Raw genomic sequence first — 23,517 nt, 5'->3', positions numbered from 1 at the left:
CAAACATTTGGGCAATATAGTGTGTTTTAGTGCATTAAAATTTAAAAAAGTGTGTTTTTTCCACAAAAAATGCGTTTGAAAAATCGCTGCGCAATTACTGTGTGAAAAAAAAAAATGAAACACCCACCATTTTAATCTGTAGGGCATTTGCTTTAAAATAATATATAATGTTTGGGGGTTCAAAGTAATTTTCTTGCAAAAAAAAATAATTTTTTCATGTAATCAAAAAGTGTCAGAAAGGGCTTTGTCTTCAAGTGGTTAGAAGAGTGGGTGATGTGTGACATAAGCTTCTAAATGTTGTGCATAAAATGCCAGGACAGTTCAAACCCCCCCAAATGACCCCATTTTGGAAATAAGACACCCCAAGCTATTTGCTGAGAGGCATGTCGAGTCCATGGAATATTTTATATTGTGACACAAGTTGCGGGAAAGAGACACATTTTTTTTTTTTTTTTTTTTTTTTGCACAAAGTTGTCACTAAATGTTATATTGCTCAAACATGCCATGGGGATTTGTGAAATTACACCCCAAAATAAATTCTGTTGCTTCTCCTGAGTACGGGGATACCACATGTGTGGGACTTTTTGGGAGCCTAGCCGCGTACGGGACCCCGAAAACCAAGAACCGCCTTCAGGCTTTCTAAGGCCGTAAATTTTTGATTTCACTCTTCACTGCCTATCACAGTTTCGGAGGCCATGGAAAGCCCAGGTGGCACAAAACCCCCCCAAATGACCCAATTTTGGAAAGTAGACACCCCAAGCTATTTGCTGAGAGGTATAGTGAGTATTTTGCAGACCTCACTTTTTGTCACAAGGTTTTGAAAATTGAAAAAAGAAAAAAAAAAAATTTTTTTCTGGTCTTTCTTCATTTTCAAAAACAAATGAGAGCTGCAAAATACTCACCATGCCTCTCAGCAAATAGCTTGGGGTGTCTACTTTCCAAAATGGGGTCATTTGGGGGGGGGGTTGTGCCATCTTGGCATTTTATGGCCTTCAAAACTGTGATAGGTAGTGAGGAGTGAAATCAAAAATGTATGCCCTTAGAAATCCTGAAGGTGGTGCTGGGTTTTCGGGGCCCCGTACGCGGCTAGGCTCCCAAAAAGTGCCACACATGTGGTATCCCCGTACTCAGGAGAAGCAGCTGAATGTATTTTGGGGTGCAATTCCACATATGCCCATGGCCTATGTGAGCAATATATCATTTAGTGACAACTTTTTGTAAATTTTTTTTTTTTTTTTTTTTTTTGTCATTATTCAATCACTTGGGACAAAAAAAATAAATATTCAATGGGCTCAACATGCCTCTCAGCAATTTCCTTGGGGTGTCTACTTTCCAAAATGGGGTCATTTGGAGGGGGTTTGTACTGCCCTGCCATTTTAGCACCTCAAGAAATGACATAGGCAGTCATAAACTAAAAGCTGTGTAAATTCCAGAAAATGTACCCTAGTTTGTAGACGCTATAACTTTTGCGCAAACCAATAAATATACGCTTATTGACATTTTTTTTACCAAAGACATGTGGCCGAATACATTTTGGCCTAAATGTATGACTAAAATTTAGTTTATTGGATTTTTTTTATAACAAAAAGTAGAAAATATCATTTTTTTTCAAAATTTTCAGTCTTTTTCCGTTTATAGCGCAAAAAATAAAAACGGCAGAGGTGATCAAATACCATCAAAAGAAAGCTCTATTTGTGGGAAGAAAAGGACGCAAATTTCGTTTGGGTAGAGCATTGCATGACCGCGCAATTAGCAGTTAAAGCGACGCAGTGCCGAATTGTAAAAAGTGCTCTGGTCAGGAAGGGGGTAAATCCTTCCGGGGCTGAAGTGGTTAAGTGCCCAGTGGTCAAGTGGTTAAGCAAGCTTGGAGAAGGTTAGGGCCATCTCCACTTGAGGGTTTGGAATATATCTGGTGAAACAGGAGGACTACCATCTGCCTAGCTTCTTGATCACATGGTCTGGTATTCCATGCGGGATGCGGCTGAGGCTGCGCCGATCCGGAAAGGAATGTCCAGAGTACCGCCCGGGGTCTAGGCCTAAGTTGAGCAGAAGGACCCTAACATGTTTAATAAACTGCCACTCAGGGGGTTGACCGGAAAAGGCAGTAAGGGGCTGGAGGTTGACCGGCTGGGTAGGTGAGAGAGCAGACGGTCAAGGATCGTTACTGGGCACCAGGTGTTGCTGGTCTGAAAGAAGTTGATATCCACTGCGGGTCCGGTTTGTTGCGTTTTGGAGACTGTAAGATGAAGAACATAATGGTTTGAGAAGCGAGTCAGAAGGTAACTGTACAGTATCTGACTACTGGTACTGCCAGAGGTGAACTCGCTAGGCCGTAGAAAGCCAGGTAGATGGCTGCCTGGATGACTAGGCTGGGCAAGAGCCCAAAAGGGAAATATGAGAGGATTTGGGACGTGTCCCTAAAGATAGTGATCAGGAGGGCACACACCAGGAAGGTCAGGAGGGCACACCCCAGGGAGGTCAGGAGGGCACCGTATGGGGTCAGGAGGGCACACACCGGGGAGGTCAGGAGGGCACATTACAGGGTCAGGAGGGCACACACCAGGGAGGTCAGGAGGGCACACACCGGAGAGGTCAGGGAGGGCACACACCGGGGAGGTCAGGGAGGGCACACACCGGGGAGGTCAGGGAGGGCACACACCGGGGAGGTCAGGGAGGGCACACACCGGGGAGGTCAGGGAGGGCACACACCGGGGAGGTCAGGGAGGGCACACACTGGGGGGGGGGTCTGAAAGGCACATATTGGAGGAGTCAGGAGGAAACACACCAGTGAGGTCAGGAAGGCACACGTGGGGGGGGTAGGAAGGGCACATACTGGAGGAGTCAGGAGGCACACACTGAGGGTCGGGAGGGCACACACTGGGGGAGTCAGGAGAGCACACACTGGGGGGTGTCGGAGGGAACACATCAGGGGGTCAGAAGGGCATACACCAGGGGGCAGTCACAATGCTTTAATGAGCCCAATTTCTCACTGTGCCACATGAAAAGGAGATGCAATCCCATTTGTCAGTGAACAGGTACTCTATGCTAAGCTGCAGTAACTCAGCAGACTTGGCCCCGTTGCGCCCCCCCCCCATCCGCCCCTGGCCCGGTAGACAGCATACAGTTCAGTGCTTCAGGTCTTTGTCACAGATTGTATGTAGAATGCATGTTCCTTGTTAAAGAACATTATTTTTTAAGTTGTTATGGGTAAAGTTACACTTTAACCAATGTAACTATGCAAAGTATGCTTACCTAGAATTTTGCTACAAAAAACTGTCAGTTTATTATTTGCTGTCTGTGTTTGGAAGCTTTCCTTTCAATTTCTGTCACAGAGATGCAACAGGAAGTTAGAGGCAATCCCTCTCAGACAGCTGTCACCAGAACAGCTGTCCCCGTTAGGAAGATTTTCCTTCACCTCCTGTTCTGTTGACAACTGTGCATGGACAGAAATGGCAATAAAAACCTGACAGGTTTTTACCATACATACACTTTAAAATTTAAACCACCCAAAGGCAAAATGTAATATTTAACTGAATTGTAGCTTTAACATTCAGCTCAAGGACACAACAACCTAATGCAAAGTTCTGAACCTGCTGTAAAATTCCAAGAATCTGAATTTGAGGGAGCGTGTTTGAATGTGAAAGTATATTACTCAAGTCGCTGGTGACAGCTGCACACTTTCAACCTCGTCTTTGGAAGTGCACAGCTGTGCTGGGTAACAGATCAGGTCAGGAAAAGAAGAAAGTCTACTGAAAAGTCTCTCACTATCCAGAAAACAAGCGATTTAACTCCCCAAATTGTCCATACTGCTTTAATATAAACTGCCACAGCACATTATCAATATAGGTACACATTTTTGTAATGAAGTTATATTATCTAATATTGACAAAGACATAACACACATTTATTTTTCATAGCTGTGCACAAACTTTGAAAACTTTCAGTTGATGAACAACTACAAGCCTCAAAATGCCTGGTCAGTCCTTGGTAGGTTTGCTGGGACTTGTAGTTTTCTATCTGCTTGCCAGCTACAATAGACGACCATACAAAAAGGAAGGAAGGCACAAAACGCAAATTCATTATTGCTAAGAGTTTACAGTAGGCATATAAAAGGAAAAAAATTAAGTGAAAACCTATTTCTGTAAAAGTTGAGCTTCTCCTGCTTCCCCAGCCTTGCTGTTGGCCAGTGAGCTTGGATATCCATTGACAAATGAATAGAGAGGCTTTGTTTCCTAACATGACAACACTCACTCGCTATACTGTATCTATGAAGAAGCAACAATGTCACCCTAGTACAAGAAGTATTAGGACTACATAACATCTCCCCCTTTCCTCATCTCCATAAAATAGGGGGGGGGGGGGTTATTTAATTCAAAAAGGGATTCTGATATCAGTTGGCAAATAGCACAGGACATCATTAGCTCAATAAATTACTGGCAGGATTATTTATTTCATAATTATTGAACAGATAAAACAAAATGCTTTCAATAGTATATCAAAGGAAGCAAATGAAAGAAGTTCATTAAAGAGGTTGTTAACTCTGGAAAAAAAAAAATCATGTAGCTGCTGACTTTAAATAATAGGACACTTACCTGTCCATGGATCCAGCACCATCCTCACCCGTTCTTCACTAGCCTTTGGGTTCCCGATGCTGGCATCAAGAAATGTTGGCAGCAGGCTTTGCTAATTGTGGCCTCACAGCCGGCTGCACTATGGTTTGTGAATGGCCCGGCAGTCTTCTTTGACAGTAGTGGGAGCGGGTACCTGTCAAAACTAGGTATCCACCCCCCAAAAAAATGTATATGCCAAATGTGGCAGGGGAGATGGGGGGAGGACGACTTAAAGGGGAAATTTCTCTCTTGGGTGGAGTTCCGCTTTAAGTGCTAACATACACTTTAACTCTAACCTTTTGCTAAACCAGAGCTATACTACTAAGAGGGAATCAAGAATTTTCCTCACAGTTAGTACTCTATAACTGGTTACGTTCAAACAGATCTGCCCCCAGGCTGTAAACGCCACACTAAAAATATGAAGTATACTGTACATGTGCACCTTAGGCACACTATAGAAAAAGTGTCAGCGATATATAAACAGGTCTAAATTTTTAATTTGATTTTAAAGAAAAGAATACTCCTTTTTTGACTGTACACTAACAACAAAGAAAAATATGTTGGATAAATATGGGTCTGCCAATGTGGATGACCTAAAAAATACTAGCTGCCAGTCTGTGTTTGTGATGCAACAACTCCAATGAATTCACTGATCAAGCCATTGCCATGTAACTAGTATACAGATCATGGTTTCTGTCTGACTTAGCTTACTGTATGCTGGTTCCATGACTCAGAAATAATAAAATGCCAGAGACAGTCAGGCTCCTAAGTCCTTTTTAAATGAAGTTGGTAATAGCAACCTACATATTGCTATTAGTGCTGGTGTTCTGTAATAAAAACATTCAGAAGCATGCAAGATGTAAAACTTTGCTAATGATGTCTAGATGTCTAAAAATACAGTTGAAGCCATGTTATTTAGTTGTGTTGGACAAATGCTGATTTTTTTTTACTGTTGGAATAGCAAGTGTCGACAAGCAGAATTTTGTCAGGGGAAGTCCAATAAAAAAGTAAGAAAAAAAAGTTTCAGATGAGTAGACATACAATGAAAACAAGCTGCCATAGTAGACATATATAGGGGTTTATGTGCACCCGCTTTATCTTTAAAGAACTATCTGTACCAAGCTGATTTCCAAAAGCTTTGCAAATTCCTTTTCCTTCCTTGACAATCAACATATCTAATCTCCATATCCTGTAGACTAAATGCAGCCCTGTGTAGGCTGTTTGTTTAGTTACACCTAAAAGCTAGACCCTTTCAGATCCCCTCAAAGGCAGGAAAAGCAGATGCTGGTGACATTAGTGCTTGTGAAGTGAGATGAAACAAATAACTGTGACCTCCACGCGTGGCCCAACAAACACAACATTGGTCAACAACTCGCTAATCTGGGAACAGACAGATCGCTATTTACATTGGCTTCTTTATCTAACAGCACAGTCCAGGGACACTAATGTTCAGCAGCCCCCAGTAACAGTTTGTGGCCAACAATAGCTTAGTAAAGTTAGGTCTACGACACTGGGCAGCCAAACCTGTCAGGCTTGGTCAAAGATTGTGAGGGGGCCAGACAGGTGATCATAGGATGACCAGACATGGACAATCCTCTCAACTTCTGATTAACATGCGAGACCTAATCAGGTGATCATAGGATGACCAGAGCTGTCAGGCTTGGCCAAAGATCGTGAGGAGCCAGACAGGTGATCAGAGGATGACCAGACATGAACAATCAACTGAACTTCTGATTAACATGTGAGGCCCAGTCAGGTCATCATAGGATGACCACAGCTGTCAGGCTTGGCCAAAGATTTGGACAATCAGCTAAACCTCCGATAAACATGAGGGGGATAGACAGGAGATCATAGGATGACCACATTCACACACTCTTACGTGGGCTCACTGTATGATACACCTGCCATGGTTGCTAATACAGTAGCAGCTTCCAGTATAGACCAGTAAGTATCTGAATGCATTAGGGAATCAATAAGAGGACTTTTATCTTATTAAAGAAAATTGGACCATACATTATAGGGTTTTTTTACCTCCTGTGGATAAACTCTGGGGCCTATTCAGACCTTGACATGCCTTAAAAAAACACATGTATTACCACTATGCACGATAATGCACTATACATGCATTGGTGTACAGCAGAGCCATTCATTTTAAATGGCATGCCATTGCATCTATAAACCTTACCTGTGTATGTGTTGTGCTGCAAAAAAATACAGCAAGCAGTACTTTTCTGTGCATTGGGGGTCGCTGCAGCCCATTCATTTCCGAAGGGATGTCTAATGTAGTGTACCACAATGGGCCCTTAGGATACTGAGGCTAAAGGTATACTATTATTGATTTCTGACGTTTGGCTGAACACAATGTAATGTGTCTTTTTTTTTTTTTTTAACCTAACTATACAAATATATAAACATAAACCAAGGGCAGACATCCTTGGATAATGCCTAAGGCCACTCAAATACTTCCCCATTGTATCTGCTAGTCTGCAATTGGTTGAATATTCTGTCCATGCTGGGGTTAACTCCCAAGGGGCCTAAAAATTATTTATTTACAGACCTGTTTATTGCAATAAACTAGTGTCTTTTCACACAACATTCTGTAATGTGTTTTTACGCTCAGCTGCCATCAGATGTGTTAGAAGGTCACTTTGAAATAACATGGTGCTATGTTTGAAGAAAGGAAAGGGTGAGAAGAAGAGGCTGAGTCCTTGAAGATTACACTGTCTCTGTTTATTAGTAGAGTGCCCTTGCTTTTCCTATAAACTACATGGTCTCTGTTTATAAGTAGACCCTTACTTTCCTTATTAGCTGCACTACAACAGTGCAGTAATGCTACAAAGGAAGCCCATTTCATTTATTGCACCGCTGTCAGCAGTTCTGTACCACCCCTTTATGACATCCCACATTCCTTTCTCAAGGGTAATGCCATTAATTGTTGCCTGTGAAATGGTAATGACTGAGGCTGACCCCACTCTCTCTCCCACACTAACATATGCAGCAAGTTAAACCACCAACTGCATGACCTTCCAGTGGTGGTCTAACCTCTGTTATCACAACACACACCGATTTAAAAACAAGCTTTAAAATATTTTTAAAAAATTCACAAAGCAGTATATAAGGGAAATTTTTTTTCAATGTTGTTCATAGGAAGATATCCAGCTGTCATTCTGCATATTACCAGCTGCACGGCCAGTAGTTCCAGCTCATTAGAGTGGAGCCACAAGCGATATTGGCCAGTTAGTGGCAGCACTGGGGTAACAGGTGGCTGATCCTGACCCTTTCTCTGCCTGGCAGCTCTACAGTTGTTTATGTGTTGGCTGCCAATAGGCTCATTAGTTTCACAGCTACCAATACTGGATCATCAGAGAATGCAAAATGTATAAAGATAAACAAAAATCTTCCCAGATTACCGTCCAGGGGAATCACACCAGCACCTGATTAGAATTGCGAATGTTATGACGACACTAAAAAGTCAAATTCAACTAATTAAGCCTCATTAACCAATGGTATTTAAAATGTACCCGTTAGTCATACTTCTTCTTTGCAGTCTGGAGCAACATTTCAGAGCACGGGTTGATATTAGAAAGACTTTGCTACCTTCACTACTTTTTTTTTATAAGCATCTTGGCAGCCTAGTTGTACTGGCACTGCTAAAGAAGCAAATTATACATAAATACCGACACACACACACACACACACATATTTTGAAAGGTTAAAACAAATTTTTCAAAGCAAATCAAAATCTAAAACCTTTTGGCAATTTTATAACCCCCCCCCCCCCACCCCACTTTATTTGGCATGGGCAGGTAATTAGGGGGGATATCCGCTTTAACAATTACGCCCCTTTCACATGTGCGGACCGTTGAGATCCGCCTGTCAGTTTTTCAGGCTGATCTGAACGGTCGCTCCATACAGCTCTATGGAGCGTCGAATGTCAGCGGTGACATGTTCGCTGACATCCGATTCGCTCCGCAAAATCCAGACGGATGGATGTCCTATTTTCCATCCGTCTGGCGGATCGGATGAAAACGGACAGGCGGTCCGTAATCTTCCAATTCCCCCATAGGGGAGAGCGGACTCTCTGACAGGTCCGCCCATCCACAGAGTGCAGAGACGGACTTGTCATCCGCCGGCTCAGCGGGGAACAACGGAGCGATCCCCGCTGAGCAAACGGAGTACTAAAAACGGACAGCCCCGTGTGAAAGGGGCCTTATCGTTACATTTATACTTATCTGAATGCCTATATCATTCTGGCAAATCCACACAGGGGATATCTACACTGATCATTAGGGCACTGATCATCAGTGACCTGATGATCAGTGCAGACCCAACAGTGCCCACCAGTGCTGCCAATCAGTGCCCGTCATTGATGCCTGTCAGTGATGCCTATCAGTGCCCATCAATGTCGCATATCAGTGCAGCCACATCAGTGCCACCTATCAGTGCTCATCAGTGCAGCATATTAGTGCTCATCAACGCACATCAATGAAGGAGAAAAATTACTTACAAAATTTTATGACAGAAAGTAAGAAAAACTTTTTTTTGTTTGGCAAAAAATAAAAACCCCAGAGGTGATTAAATACCACCAAAAGAAAGCTCTATCTGTCTCCAAAAAATGATAAAAATTGTTGCATGACGGCGCAATTGTCAAGTGCGACAGCAATGAAACCTAAAAATTGTCCTGGGCAGGAAGGGGGTGAAAGCAAACAGTAGGCCAGTGGTTAATGTGCTTTGGTCCATTCACATGATCCGCAGCTCTGGCTTCCCTGTGTCAGTGAGCAGCTACTAGAGGGGAAAGGAGGGAGCTCCAACAATGGGCCATATGCGCCTATGGGTAAATGGCTCCTGGAATTCCCAGCCATACACAGAACTGAAGGATCACATGACCGGAGTGGACTGAAAATAGAGAAGTACACAAAACTTTTTTTTTTTTTTATGCAGGTTAGGCAGGATAGGTAGGAGGGGGGTGGTAAATTTTTAAGAATAGTGAAAGTTGGGGTTTTCTTCAACTTTATTGTGTAATTCAAGTATAGCAAATAATGAAGTGATCTATGAGTTAAAAATATACTGCACTAAACACAACTATCTGAAACCTACCCTAATGTGAACAGCAATGTACAAAATCCATTTACTTATAGGATGGATGCATGGATTAATGCACTCTGCACATCACTGCCTCACAAAATAACCCTGAAAGTAATAAAGAGGGTCCTGCTTATTAAAACTGCTAAAGTATATAGACAGTAATGAAATGCAAACCTATAATTTAACTCCTAGGAAGAATATAAGTTTATACTGTGTCTATACATGGGATATGGATATTGTGCCAAAAAAGCCGCATGGGAAATCTGCTGCCACCCATATGACCAGACTGAAGACACAGTGCCCCCATTCATGTCAGGACAACAATAAATGAGAACAATGCTACCCAGACACTTAGATACAGCCTACATGGTAAAGCTTTTCTTACTAGGAAGGCTGATTGGAATGTTTGCCTCCTCCAACTGTTTCCCAACTGTGGAAGACTACAAAACTTCATCAGAGTAACAGCAACCCAGCAATAAGCCAGATGGCTGGAGAAATGGACTGCAAAGGGACAAACTTCAAATGCATTTCTAGCACAAAAGGGCATTTGAGCACACACGCACTAAACCCCTCTGGTTGTGAGCAGACAAGCAGCCGCTCTGCTTGATCTAGGTTAACAGAACATTCTCTGTATTCTGATTTAACCTCACATGTTAAAGGTGCCAACATGCTCATTAGTGCTGCCGTGGCAGAGATAAGATTACAACACAGTAGAAGGATTACACTGCCTGAGAGCGCTAAGGGCTCTGCTCCAATTTAACCAGCCTAAGAACTGTGCTACTTCTTGACAGCAATTAAAAGGAAAGTATTCTTACAAGTTTAGAAACATTCACACCACAATAATTTATTTATTAAAAGCTAAATATTCATTTTGGAGAACTAACAAAATCAAATCGGTTATTTACTAATGCAATAAATAAAACATTAAAATTGTATTTTAAATAAGCTTTAAAACAAGATCTCTACTACCTTTGATGCTGCAAGCACTATGGAGCAATTCATCTCTGAAATTCACAACAGAAGCAGTGAAAGTGTTTTCTCAGCAGCTCTGCTCACCCAGCCCCCTACTATGTTCATAGTAAAGCAGACCTTTACCCATTACAACACACACCTCTTACACAATAGTAGGAAAAGGTTCCCCATTATTAGAAAAGTTAAATACCTTTAACTGAGGGGCGCCTGCCCGTCATGAGATTCATGCTCTGCATGTCTTTTGGACCCGCTCCACATCTGCACACGCTTGCCTTCTCAGCCCACAGAACACAATGATTAATGCTAGCAGCTATAGCCACCGGCAATAATCACATGTAAAAACTCCTACAGGCTTGTTGTACCAAATGTCAATCGATGGATCGACTTGGATAGAATCAGCTTGCCCATAGATGGATCAAATCTTGGTCGGTCCCTGCTGAACAGGCTGAACTTCAATTCATGTATGGCTGGCTTAAAGGTGGTAGCATTGAAGAAGAGTGGAAGGGAGAGGGGCAGGACAATATCCACTGATGGAAGAAGGAAACAGGATGAGCTGAGATTCTGAGTCACTGCTGGGAGGAGGAGCAGTATGAGCTGAGCTGGCCAAGAGCACATCCTCAGTACTTCTGCTGTACACCTGATGAACTGCTCCACAGTGCCAGCAGCTACAGAGATCAAGGAGAGCTTTTTTCAATTCTATTTATTGCTTGTTAAAAATATATACATTTTTCAGTGTCCATAGCATAAACAAAGTCTAAAAGTGCTTTCAATTTTCCTTTTGGTTTCATGCACATTTGCTCATGCTTCCTAAAGACACTGCATATTTCTGGTGCCCCTGGATGTCCTGGAGCTGTGCACAACCAACCATAGACATGAGTGGATGAAGGTGGCTGTGTCCAGCTATGCACCCCTATTTGTGTAAAGTAGCGTATGTGCTCAGACATAAAGCCCCAAACCCAGGTAGTGGGGGAAAAAGCAGATATATTGTATGTAATAAACAAATATAACTGCTCCTGCAGAATTTCACAAACATGGATATTTATGACACTGGCCGTGGTCATTTTAAGTAGCAGCTGTTTGAGCACCAGAAAACTTAACTGCCCAACAAGCCCTCCAGCCAAACCACAGAAGTGTAACTAAAAAGAGTGAAATGATCAGCAAAGGGAATATAAGACTCTGTACACTCCTCACACCACTTACTTTCTCAAGTGTTCCTCATTACAAGCACAGCAGAATATTTATTAACAATCGTGAGTCTTAAAGCGTTTGTTAACCCAAAAAAAATAAACTAAAAGATCCTGTTCTTTTAAAGCATTTGGCCCCTTGTAACACCTGTAATACCTGGCTTATCCTGCCTGGCTATACCCTCCCCCCTGTACGCTGACTCCGATATATCAAGGCTGCTGAGCCCTGACACTGGAATCATCCGTACGTGCCTCCATCATCCGCAGCCTGCTAGCTGTCTTCTCTGTGCTCTCTCCCCCTCCCCTCTCTGCCTGTCAGCTTGTGACAGTGCCTGCCCCCTCAACTCATGCTGCTCAAATAACTTTCACATCTTCATACCATCCCCTCTGTGTTCTAAACCTGTGTGCCCCTTTGTGAGTGAAAAAAAAAAAAAGTCTGCTATACCTCATTTCACAGCTCTTCTGAGCGATCACATGATCGGCTGGCTCTCTCTCTATCTTTTCCTCTCCCGAGTGATGTCAGAGGGGGAAAACTCGGCCCTGACCACTGCATCTGTCAGACGGGGAAAGAAGAAACTCAGCCAATCATGTGATCGCTGAGAAGAGCTCTGAAATTAGGTATAGAAGGCTTTATATATATATATATATATATATATATATATATATATATATATATATATATATATATAAAAATCACTCACACAAGGGCACATTTGAATGTGAAATTTGAAAAACATGGAACGTCTGTTTTTACCACCCCCTACCGCAAGTTTAAACTAGACCTTTTCCAAAAAAGCGCCACCTTTTATCATTACAAAGCAGCCCTGGAGTTCAGTAAATTTGTCTAGGCCGGGATGATGTCATCAGTTTACTGCAAACAGAAGTCATAATTTCTTCACTCTCCTTCTCCCCCACTGATCAGACTGCACATTATAACTGTGTATCAAGTCACAAGATAAGAGGATGACTGATCTATGCCAAACATTTGTGAGCACAGCCCAAAACGGTGTAAGCCTAGGTTCGCACATATGTGGTGCAGGAAACGGAGCGATCCCTGTAATCGCGCTGTGTTTGTGATCCGCTGCGGGTGTCAAAACAAGCTAACGAAACCCCAAATGAATCGCAAATGGATCGCATGGTAAAAAAACTACCATTAATGGGTGGGCTCAAATCGCATCACACTGAATCGCATGTGAATTGCACAGAAATGCGGTGCGGTTCCTGTGCGATTCACATGCGGAGCTAAATGCCAGAATTTACGTGAGCCAGCATCTCAATCCAGAAGGTTGATGGTGACTCTGGATAATGCCTTACCGAGGATGGTGCCATTCTGGAGTGAAAGGCAGATGAAGAACTGTCAAGGGGAGAACAGTGATCTCTGTGAGAGGTAATAAATGGCTGTGTGGGTTCCATTCACATATTACTTTCACGACTACGCTGAATAAACAACACAAAGAGCAAAGTACAGCATTCCTAGCAACCAAACAAAATCTGATTTCTAAGGTCAGACCAGATGGATTTGTACTGGTTGCTATTGGTGCTGTACTTCACACTTAGTGCTTTCATTTTTGGACTATTTAATCAAATAAGTCTCTCTTTTACTGGCAGTTGTATTTAATAGCAATGATCAAAAATGATCACAACTGTCAGATTAAAATGTAATGGATCAGGTTTGACAGATAAGATACAGCAATGACCTGATGGGGGAAATATAGTCCGCCTGCTGTGGAAAACCAGGTTCCAGCCCCTACTTTTCAGGACTGGATGTAAATATATATATGAAAAACAATTATAGCTAATTAATACAAGCCCACATGCAAAAACTTGTATTTGTTGTGCAGGGGCAGTGCAAGACTGCGTTTTGCCTTGTTACAACACAATGCAATGTTTACCTTAATTAGGTACTATTAAAGTGTCACAGAATGATATCTCTTTCCAGTCTATACACTGCTGTACTTTGCCATGCGCAAAGGTGCTCCAAGTTGAGCTGTGTATAAATGCAGCATGTCTGCACTACAATTCACCACAGCGACGTGCCATTTTCTATGTGCCCTTGTGTTGATCTACATTAGGCTCCATGCACACTGAGCTTAAAATTCATACACCATGATTCCCAATGACTACCGTTCATATCTGTGCAACTTCAAATCACAGCGACTTAAAAGTAGTCCCTGCACTAGTTTGGTCCAACTTTGATGCGACTTGAGGTCCATAGACTTCAAGATTCCACAGGCATTGCTTCAGGTCGTACAAGTGTGAAGGAGGCATAAACGTTGAGCTCAAAATATGTCTGTAATTAAGCTGATTCTACAGGTAAAACATAAAACTCCTGTAGAAGCAGCGATTTTCCATGGAGCCTAAATCAGTATAGCCCTTGTGAGCAAGCCCTCATATGACTTGTTGGCCATTCACATTTTCTTTATGACAGTTTTTTTTCCCAATTGAAATGAAAATTTGTACTAATGGAATACTTATTATTTTGTCTAAATCTTTAAATCTTATTTAACTGGGCTCATACATATGTTTTTGGAGTCGGACATAAAAGGTAGAGTTTAATGCAGTACCTTGAAAAAGTATTCACACCCCTTGAAATTTCCCACATTTTGTCATGTTACAACCAAAAACATAAATGTATTTTTTGGGATTTTATGTGACAGATTTTATATGACATTGCTGTTCACAGACGCTCTCCATCCAATCTGACAGAGCTTGAGCTATTTTTCAAAGAAGAATGGGCAAAAATTTCACTCTCTAGATGTGCAAAGCTGGTAGAGACATCCCCAAAAAGACTTGTAGAGAAAGGTGGTTCTACAAAGTATTGACTCAGGGGGGCTGAAAACAAATGCACGCCACACTTTTCACATATTTATTTGTAAAAAAATGTAAAAAACATTTATCATTTTCCTTCCACTTGAAAATTATGTGCCACTTTGTGTTGGTTTATCACATAAAATCACAATATTTACATTTTTGGTTGTAACATGACAAAATGTGGACAATTTCAAGGGGTATGAATACTTTTTCAAGGCACTGTATATTTACCTCTCATTGAAGGTTTGCTGTCATACACATGCAATGCAGGTCACCATACAGGTGAATAAGGGCCATCCTGCATGCACAAACCATCACTATGAAGATAGCAATGTACTGAATCTCAAGCTTCAGCTTTGTGCTTGTCTACTTTTACCCTGATATATGTATACATATCATATCATATCATATACATATCATGCAGAATATAGAAATTTCTATATATTGGAGCACAATTGGGTATTATTCTGACATCTGCACTGAAATCCGCAAAGTTTTCAAAGTGTGGCGATAGGTTCTCCTGTAAGACAAACAAAGATTTGGGGGGCACACCCTAAAAGATGCATTATGTTCTCCCATAAGGGCGCCCATCGCTGACACCTACACACAGGCTGCCCATCGCTGACACCTACACAAAGGCCGCCCATCACTGACACCTACACACAGGCCGCCCATCACTGACACCTACACACAGGCCGCCCATCACTGACACCTACACACAGGCCGCCCATCACTGACACCTACACACAGGCCGCCCATCACTGACACCTACACACAGGCCGCCCATCACTGACACCTACACACAGGCCGCCCATCGCTGACACCTACACACAGGCCGCCCATCACTGACACCTACACACAGGCCGCCCATCACTGACACCTACACACAGGCCGCCCATCGCTGACACCTACACACAGGCCGCCCATCACTGACACCTACACACAGGCCGCCCATCGCTGACACCTACACACAGGCCGCCCATCACTGACACCTACATACAGGCCGCCCATCACTGACACCTACACACAGGCCGCCCATCACTGACACCTACACACAGGCCGCCCATCACTGACACCTACACACAGGCTGCCCATCGCTGACACCTACACAAAGGCCGCCCATCACTGACACCTACACACAGGCTGCCCATCGCTGACACCTACACACAGGCCGCCCATCACTGACACCTACACACAGGCCGCCCATCACTGACACCTACACACAGGCCGCCCATCACTGACACCTACACACAGGCCGCCCATCGCTGACACCTACACACAGGCCGCCCATCACTGACACCTACACACAGGCCGCCCATCACTGACACCTACACACAGGCCGCCCATCACTGACACCTACACACAGGCCGCCCATCACTGACACCTACACACAGGCCGCCCATCGCTGACACCTACACACAGGCCGCCCATCGCTGACACCTACACACAGGCCGCCCATCGCTGACACCTACACACAGGCCGCCCATCGCTGACACCTACACACAGGCCGCCCATCGCTGACACCTACACACAGGCCGCCCATCGCTGACACCTACACACAGGCCGCCCATCACTGACACCTACACACAGGCCGCCCATCACTGACACCTACACACAGGCCGCCCATCACTGACACCTACATACAGTGCACCCAAGCTATGACATGCAGGAGTTTGCATATACTTAATCTCTGTGTACCATATGTAACCACGTAATAATGAACAGTTTCACTAGCTAAAATGCCAAAAAATATCACTAACTTAAAGCAGTATTAAACCCAAAAGCAAACATTTATTATATTGCAGCTTACCAATTCTTAGATGTGATGGCTGCATTAGTTTTCTATTTTAGGCTTTCTTCTATTTTCATTTGGTGATCTGACCAGTAGGTCTGTTGTTTTTTAAAACTACAAGCTCAGTTTACAGGGATGGGACTAACCAACACTGGCAGGGGTGCTTACAATTATGAGCTTTTATTTATTTATTTATTTATATAAATCCCAAAAAGGAAAAAAACTGTTTGCTGTTAGTTCAGCATCAATTTTTTAGTGTATCTAAATCTGCTAGTACAATTAACACTACCCTCCCTCCCCCAGTCTGACAATGCTTCTGTCTGCTGTGCACCCCGTGGTCATTCATCCAGAGTGGATGCCCTTTAATACAGGTGGTTTGTTACTGGCCAGATCACCAGATGAAAAAAGCTTAAAAAAAGAAAACTGATGCAGCCACCACATCTAATGATTGGTGAGCTGCAATTTATTACATATTTGTTTTTGGGTTTAATACCACATTAAGAGTTAACGCACATGGATGCATATGGACACATAAGATTCAGTGTATTTCCTTTCCTGAGAGTCCCAGGTGTTGGTGTACCGCTGTGGTCAGCAGCCTGAACAAGGGGCTGTATAGGGACAAACCAGCAGTCCTGGATGCAGACTGTTCAAGTTCAGGGCCGCTCATCTGTCCCTGTACATGTGTAATCACTTGAATGTGTGGTTACAGGCGCACAGCGGCAGCATCCAAGACCTGTCACTGATTTGTACACGCTGCTGGCCACGGAAATACCCTGAAATCCTGCACTGTGCACCTGAATGCGTCCATCTGCATGAGCCCTATAGCAGTGGTCTCCAAACTGCGACCCTTTGCTTGCTTTTATCCATCCCTTGGGGCAATATTATCCCCACTGACAACAACCAATGATGGGGCACTATTCCTCCCAATGATGGGGCACTATTCCTCCCATTGATACCACAATAGGGCAGTATTCCTCACAGTGATACCAACAATGAGCACTGAAACCAATTATGGGGCACTTCCCAAAAATATCAATGATGGCGCACTATTCCTCCATTTGTTACTAATGATGGGGCACTAATAATCCCATTGATACCAATGATGATGCACTATTCCTTCCATTGCTACCAATGATGGGGTACTATTAACCTTATTCTTACCATTGATGGCGCACTATTCCTCCCTCTTATACCAATGATGGGGCACTATTCCTCCATCTGATACCAATGATGGGGCACTATTCCTCCCACTGTTACCAACAATGGGGCACTATTAATCTCATTGATACCAATGATGGGGTACTATTCCTCCCATTAATACCAACGATGGGGCACTATTCCTCCCATTTATACCAATGATGGGGCACTATTAATCTCATTAATATCAATGATGGGGCACTATTCCTTCCATTAATGCCAACGATGGGGCACTATTAATAACAATGATGGGGCACTATTCCTCCCTCTCATCCCAATGATGGCGCACTATTCCTCCCATTGTTACCAATGATGGGGCACTGTTAATCCCACTGATACTAACGGCGGTGAACTACTGTATTCCTCCCATTGATACCAACGATGGAGCACTATTCCTCCAATTGATACCAATGATGGGGCACTATTGAAGTGTTACTAAACCCAGGTGCCTACATTCACAATACGCGGTCTCCCACAGTACAGAGAACATGGGAATGCAATTATTTTAGTAAATATAAACTACTAAATACTCCAGCAATACACTCCAAACTGGGCATGTGCAGCCTGACTCCAAAGGCTCTGTCTTATCCAGATTTGTCCAGGGGGACAGTGCAGGAACGGGAGGATCTATGCATACAAGATCAAGCAGCCTTTTTACACAATGCAGAGGATTAACCCCTTAGGCTCCACAGTGAGTATAATAAGCATGCTTTACTGCATATACAGACTGATTTTACTGTTGTGGGTTTAGTAACACTTTAATCTCATTGATACCAAGGATGGGGCACTATTTCTCCCACTGATACCAATCATGGGGAATTGTTTACCCCAACTGACACCAGGACATTTTCTACTCTCACTGGCTACAATCTGGCCCTACTGAAGTTAAGAAGGACAGTAAACTGGCCCTTTGTTTAGAAGGTTTGTAGACCCGTGCCCTATAGATACAGATGTACTGTGCAGCACTGAAGCACTGTGATGTGAACAAACCATTTAATTTCCACAATGAACATTCATAACACAGCAAGAGACAATAATGTTAAACTGAGCTTGTAAAGCACAAGAGGGGATTATACCCCAAGGAGCTCACAATCTAAGGTTTCATCTTTTCTTCAATGACCCAGTAACATGACCTGGTTACTTATCGGGAACATTTCTGAGAAAGGTAAACTGAAACGAATGTGTACTGCATGCAGGAAGATGAAGTGTTTGCAAATTCCAATCTTTATGGTTGAACTGTGACCAAAGCGGAGTGCCGTGTCCTAGGAGATCATGGACTACAGGTCACTGGGAGCTCCTGAGATAACCTCCCTCATCTGTGAGTGAACTGTGCTGGGAAATGCTAAGGAACTGGCTGAAAAACAGCTATTTGTCCTTTACTACTAACATACACATTGCACGTACTACTTAACAATTAGTAAAATGCATATAAATAATCAGCAAAAAAAACAAACACTGCGAAATTCACTACCTTCAAGTAATCGAGCTAAGGACCAAATCTACACATGTCTTCTAGGGGGGCTTATTTTTAAAAGTAGTAAATGTGACATTCAACAAACATTCACTGGGGGTGAATCAATTACTGTCATTTACAACACATGCACCTACGTATAAAGTGCTTTGCATGCTACACACATACACCGTTAGACAAACATATAAATGTGTACATAAATGGCTGCCTGTTGCTAGGACACAGGTGACTTCTGCCACTTAGCGTTCCTTTTGTTTCTAGGAGGCAGATGGTTTCTGTTGTCTAGTGTCCTGTTGCTAGGATGCAGGTTGCTCTACAACTTAGCATCCCTCTGTTGCTAGAACACAGGCAGTTTCTGCTGCCTAGCATTCTTCTGTTGCTAGAATGTTGTCAGCTTCTGTCGCCTTGCATCCTTCTGTTGCTAGGTTGCAGTTGGCTTCTGAAACCTAGTGTCCCTATATTGCTAGGATACAGCTGTCCTCTGTCACCTAGCATCCTTCTGTTGCTAGGACGCAATCTGCTTCTACCACCTTGCATTCTTCATTTGCTAGGATGCAATCTGCTTCTACCACCTAGCATTCTTCTGTTGCTAGGATGTAATCTGCTTCTGCCAACTAGAATATAGCACCTACTTAGAATGCAATCTGCTTCTACCACCTAGCATCCTTCTGTTGCTAGGATGCAGGCAAGTTTTGCCACCTAGTGTCCTTCTGTTGCTAGGATGAAATCATCTTCTACCACCTAGCATTCTTCTGTTGCTAGAAAGCAGGCAAGGTTTGCCATCTAGTGTCCTTCTGTTGCTAGGATGCAGGCAGCTCCGATACGATGTACATGCAATGTACAATACAGACCTCAGACCTTCTATTTTTTGCATGGATCTGAATGCAGGGCACATTTACAGAACTTTATGCAACTGTGTGCATTGGAGCCACTGAAACCTATACAGCTGCATTCAGATCTATTTTCTAGATTGTAAGGTCTAACGAGCAGGCCCTCTGATTTCTCCTGTATTCATTTGTATTGTAAGTGTACTGTCTGCCCTCATGTTGTAAAGCGCTGCGCAAACTGTTGGCGCTATATAAATCCTGTATAATAATAATAATGATTTAAAAATTGCTGAATGGATACAGATAACAAAATGCTGTGTTTTCATCAGGGGGAGGGGGGGCAGCAATGTCTAATCGAGGGTGGGGGGATCATAGACATCTGATAAGGGGGGTTAAGTGACCTCTGACAAGGGAGGGGGGTCAGTGACATGTGATAACATGGGGGGGGGGGAGTCGAGTCAATGACATCTGATAAGAGGGGGGGTCAGTGACATCTGATAAGAGGGGGGGTTATTGACATCTGATAAGAGGGGGGTCAGTGACATCTGACAAGGGGGGGGTCAGTTATTTTTGATAAGGTGGGGGTCAGTGACATCTGATAAGGGGGGGGTCAGTGACATCTGATAAGAGGGGGTCAGTGACATCTGATAAGAGGGGAGGCCAGTGACATCTGATAAGAGGGGAGTCAGTGATTTTTGATGGGGTGGGGGGCAGTGACATCTGATAAGAGGGGGTCAGTGACATCTGATAAGAGGGGGGGTCAGTGACATCTGAAAAGTGGGGGGGTCAGTGACATCTGATAAGAGGGGGGGTCAGTGACATCTGATAAGAGGGGGGGTCAGTGACATCTGATAAGAGGGGGGGTCAGTGACATCTGATAAGGGGGGGGTCAGTGACATCTGATAAGGGGGGGGTCAGTGACATCTGATAAGAGGGGGGGCAGTGACATCTGATAAGTGGGGGGGTCAGTGACACCTGATAAGAGTGGGGTGAGTGATTTTTGATGAGGTGGGGGGCAGTGACATCTGATAAGAGGGGGGGTCAGTGACATCTGATAAGAGGGGGGGTCAGTGACATCTGATAAGAGGGGGGGGCAGTGACATCTGATAAGAGGGGGGGCAGTGACATCTGATAAGAAGGGGGTCAGTGACATCTGATAAGAGGGGGGATGAGTGATTTTTGATGGGGTGGGGGTCAGTGACATCTGATAAGAAGGGGGTCAGTGACATCTGATAAGGGGGGGTCAGTGATTTTTGATGGGGTGGGGGTCAGTGACACCTGATAAGAAGGGGGTCAGTGACATCTGATAAGGGGGGGTCAGTGACATCTGATAAGGGGGGGGTCAATGATTTTTGATGGGGTGGGGGTCAGTGACACCTGATAAGAAGGGGGTCAGTGACATCTGATAAGGGGGGGTCAGTGATTTTTGATGGGGTGGGGGTCAGTGACATCTGATAAGGGGGGGTGAGTGATTTTTGATGGGGTGGGGGTCAGTGACACCTGATAAGAAGGGGGTCAGTGACATCTGATAAGGGGGGGTCAGTGATTTTTGATGGGGTGGGGGTCAGTGACATCTGATAAGGGGGGGTGAGTGATTTTTGATGGGGTGGGGGTCAGTGACACCTGATAAGAAGGGGGTCAGTGACATCTGATAAGGGGGGGTGAGTGATTTTTGATGGGGTGGGGGTCAGTGACACCTGATAAGAAGGGGGTCAGTGACATCTGATAAGGGGGGGTGAGTGATTTTTGATGGGGTGGGGGTCTAGTGACATGTAATAAAGGGGAGTCAGGTAGTTCCAGTATCAGGGGTGATACCAGTTACATGACCTGTATACATGAGATGCAGGCAGCAGTGATAGTATTGCGGAGTAGATGGAAGGATCTCTCACCTGTACAGTGTGTGATGAGTGTCGGTCATCCAGCGATCATTGCCGTGTACAGCCGCCCAGCTCTCCCGCTCGGTGATATCAGTACTCCGGATCCTGAACACTTGTAGTAGACGGAGCTCAGCCTCACACAGAGCTCTGAACGGCCCCGCCCCTGTACAGCCCTGTGTGCGGAGCTAGGACTCCTCATTACATGGGATGAGCCGCTCTCTCCTCACTCGCCTCATACACACGGCTCTGAGTCTTCCTAATAGAATGTATCACAAACTATTCATATTTTATAATAATCCCCTCATGTACATGGCCGGCCAAGGGCTGCCCATGGAGAGAAGAGGCGGCTGTACATGGCCGGGGTTATAGGAAGCTCTCACACTGGTATACACACCGAATGTACTCTCTGAAGATATGTGCTGTGTGCATGCAACTGCTTCACACAGCCATGTACATCGCCTCTATGACACCCAATATATCTTCTTTTCCTCATTGGATTTCAATGACTTCCCGCCTCCTCCTATTATTTGGAATGATTCTGAAGTCTTTAGTCTGTGAAGATCCCCTCACATTCACTTCCTGGAATTTTGTCACACAAAGTCACCATGTCCTGTGAGGAGGAGACACTGCTGTGTCACACATTACACAGAGCCTGCCTTCCTACCTACACAGGTGCTGAGAGGAGGAGTCTCAGGAGGCGGAGTCGGTACAGGAATCCCTCCTTGCAAGCAGCAAAGTACCATGGGATATGTAGTCCTTAGACATTGCATTTTCGGCCTAAAGATTACATACAATTTCCAAACAGTATATATTTTCTGAAAGCAGACACCCTGCATGTCACTTGATATTACCACAAAGGTCTAGGAAACACAACATTTCAGTAAAAAACACACTAAAGTAAATTTTAGGGCAACCAAATGCAATACATTACCCACATTTATGGCAAAAATATAAAAGAGAAGACTGCACAGTGTAAACCAGGAAATGTGAATGAAGGGCGCTTCTGGATAACAGCATCAGACCAGAGAGAGTGTCCCCAACGAAAAAAATGAATGAAAAAAGTCAGGCTTATGGACGTTAATTCAAAACACTATAACAGCACTCCAAGAGGGAAGCGGAAAACTTTGTGAAAATAAAATAGTTGTGAACCCTGATGACGTCAGACACATACCGATGAAACGCGTTGGTTGGGATCAAGCGTCACACATCACTTCCTCTTTCTTGGAAAGTAGGTTGAGCGCAACACGGCATCCCCTGTTTGTTTTTTGGTTTTAATTCACAAGCTGCCAGTGTGATTTTATAAATATTCTGGGTTTACTACACAATGAGAGGTCTCTTTTTTACCTCTATATAAGCCAGCACAAGCATCTAGGAATCTAGGAGCAACGTCAGTGGTACCTTCCCCAGGCTGTCTCTTTCTCCAGAGGAGATAATCAAATGATGCTGTCTTTGACTACCTGTAATGGGGGTCAATACGCTCTGGTGAGTAGGATGCACATATGAATGTTGGTGAAAAGAAGACATACAGAGTCACGAGTGTTTTTGATCACAGAATTGGTTTTGAACAATTCAGAGCCTTTATGGGACTTCATTATTTGAGACTCCTTCGGAGCTTTATAGGACTTTATTCATTTATCACTCTATTGTTGTTTCTATGAATGGACATGCATTTTAATATTGTTTTAGCGCAG

The 23,517-nt window shown here is 43.7% G+C and overlaps 1 protein-coding gene across 1 annotated transcript in view; it reads right to left on the bottom strand.

Moving 5' to 3' along the window:
- The window catches only part of BCAR3 (BCAR3 adaptor protein, NSP family member), a 197,030-nt gene extending 175,028 nt beyond the window's left edge, over window positions 1–22,002 (bottom strand). Inside the window, exon 1 of the mRNA XM_073593116.1 lies at window positions 21,839–22,002. The gene's annotated coding sequence lies outside the window, so the exon portion shown is untranslated. The remainder of the gene's footprint in view (window positions 1–21,838) is intronic.
- Between the last annotated feature and the right edge of the window lie 1,515 nt (window positions 22,003–23,517).

The sequence above is a fragment of the Aquarana catesbeiana genome, linkage group LG07 (genome assembly GCF_042186555.1).
Source record: "Aquarana catesbeiana isolate 2022-GZ linkage group LG07, ASM4218655v1, whole genome shotgun sequence".
Taxonomy (NCBI): domain Eukaryota; kingdom Metazoa; phylum Chordata; class Amphibia; order Anura; family Ranidae; genus Aquarana; species Aquarana catesbeiana.
This window is presented reverse-complemented; position numbering and strand designations above follow the sequence as displayed.